Source organism: Hippopotamus amphibius, chromosome 14 (genome assembly GCF_030028045.1).
Source record: "Hippopotamus amphibius kiboko isolate mHipAmp2 chromosome 14, mHipAmp2.hap2, whole genome shotgun sequence".
In the NCBI taxonomy this organism is placed as follows: Eukaryota; Metazoa; Chordata; class Mammalia; order Artiodactyla; family Hippopotamidae; genus Hippopotamus; species Hippopotamus amphibius.
In genome coordinates this window covers 57,165,148-57,167,357 of record NC_080199.1, presented here as the reverse complement: position 1 = coordinate 57,167,357, position 2,210 = coordinate 57,165,148, and the positions used below count along the sequence as shown (strand labels likewise).

Sequence of the window (2,210 nt, the reverse complement as noted above, 5' to 3'; positions counted from 1 at the left end):
AAGGAGACCTAAATAAACAGAAAGACACCCCATGTGAACAGATTGGAAGATTTAATATTGTTCAGGTGGCAGTACTCGCCAAATTAATGTACAGATTCATGCCATCCCTATCACAAATCCAGATGGCTTTTTTTTTCAGAAATTGACAAACTGATCCTAAAGTTCATATGGAAATTCAAGGAACTCAGAATAGCCAAAACAATCTTGAAAAAGTTGGAGGGCTCACACTTCCAAATCTCAACACTTACTACAAAGTCAAAACACTACAGTAGTGGTATAAAGATAGATGTATAAATCAATGGAATAGAATTGAAAGTCTAGAAATATACCCACACATTTGTGCTCAATTGATTTTTGACAACGGTGCCATGACCATTCCTAAAAAATAGTTTTTAGGAAATGGAGCTGGTTCCCACTAGCTATCAGTTTTACACATGGTAATATACATATGTCAATCCTAATCTCTCAGTTCATCCTCCCCCCACTCCCCCCCACCCCCAGTGTCCACATGTCCATTCTCTATGTCTGCATTTCTATTCCTGCCCTGGAAATAGGTTCATCTGTACTATTTTTCAAGATTCCACATATATGCGTTAATATATGATATGGACCTGCTATATAAAGCACAGCAAGCTCAGCTCAGTGCTCTGTGATGACCTTGGGATGGGGAGAGGGTGAGAGGGAGGTCCAAGAGGGAGGGGATGTATGTAAACATATAGCTGATTCAGTTCACTATACAGCAGAAACTAACACAACATTATAAAGCAATTGTACTTCAATAAAAAGTAAAAATTTTTAAAAAAGGAAAAAATGGTGCTGGGACAACTGAATATACACATACAAACAATTGGGGCTGGACTTCTACCACACACCATATTTTTATTCAAAACAAATTTACCCCAAATAGATCAAAGACTTAAATGTAAGAAAAAAACTTAGGTTAAATCTTCATGGCCTTGGATTAGGCAATAATTTCCTAGATATGACACCTATAGCCCAAGCAAGCAATAAAAAATACATTAGATTTTAACAAAATTAAAAACTTTTGTGCATCAAAAGATAGTATCAAGAAATTATAAAGGTGGAGTCATAATGGTATCTGTATGACCTTCAGAGACTGGTGCACTGGACCTCAGCCACCTATAAAAGATGACAGCAGCAGTTAGGCCAACTTTTGAACCTGCAACAGGTGGGAGAGGAAAAGGAGAAAGCTGATTTGAGCCAACTCTCAAAGCAATATTCAAGTAGAGATCTACCCTCTCATCCAGATAAAATATAGACAAACCACTCAGGATGTCCCTGAAGAGGTTAGGAACCATGACTTCAGGAGAGATTTGGAAGAGAGAGAAAAAAACCAAGAGATCGTCCGACCTGAGAACATACAAGCTCCTCTTCAGTGTCAAAGAAGCTTCGGTTAAAACAGATTCCCTCTGCTAACCTTGAAGCAGCTGATCCTCTAACGTATACGACGAAGAAGAAGACTTTGAAGAAAAGAGTAATGATGATATTGATACTGTAACTCTTGCAGAACTGGAAAAGATTAACAAAGAAAGAGCTGAAGAGCAGGCCAGGAAAGAACAAGAAAAAAGCTGAAGAAGAAAGGATTCGTATGAAAAACATTCTGAGTGGAAATCCTCTACTTAATCTCAGTGGCCCATCCCAGCCCTAGGCCAACGTTAAAGTTAAAAGAAGGTGGGATGGAACTTCCCTGGTGGGAAGTGCAGCCCCCGCTCACCACAACTAGAGAAAGCCCCTGCACAGCAATGAAGACCCAATGCAGCTGCAATGCAGCCAGTAAATAAATAAATAATAAAATAAATGTTTAAAAAAAAAGACGGTGGGATGATGATGTTGTTTTCAGGGGCTGTGCAAAAGGTGTGGATGATCAGAAGAAGAAAGAAAAGATTTGTGACTGACGCTGCGATCTGAATTTCACAAAAGGTTCATGGAAATAAACACATGAAAAGATGCTCAACATCACTAGTCATTAGAGAAATGCAAATCAAAACTACAATGAGGCATCACCTCACACCTGTCAGATTGACCATCATCAAAAAATCCATCATCAAGAAATGCTGGAGAGGCTGTGGAGAAAAGGGAACCCTCCTGCACTGCTGGTGGGAATGTAAATTGATACAGCCACTATGGAAAACAGTATGGATGTTCCTTAAAAAACTAAAAATAGAACTACCATATGACCCAGAAATCCT

At 38.9% G+C, this 2,210-nt stretch overlaps 1 pseudogene; it reads left to right on the top strand.

Annotated features, from left to right (window-relative positions):
- The first annotated feature begins 1,149 nt into the window (after positions 1 to 1,149).
- On the top strand, positions 1,150 to 1,963 carry LOC130835587 (spliceosome-associated protein CWC15 homolog; annotated as a pseudogene).
- The last annotated feature ends 247 nt before the right edge of the window (positions 1,964 to 2,210 follow it).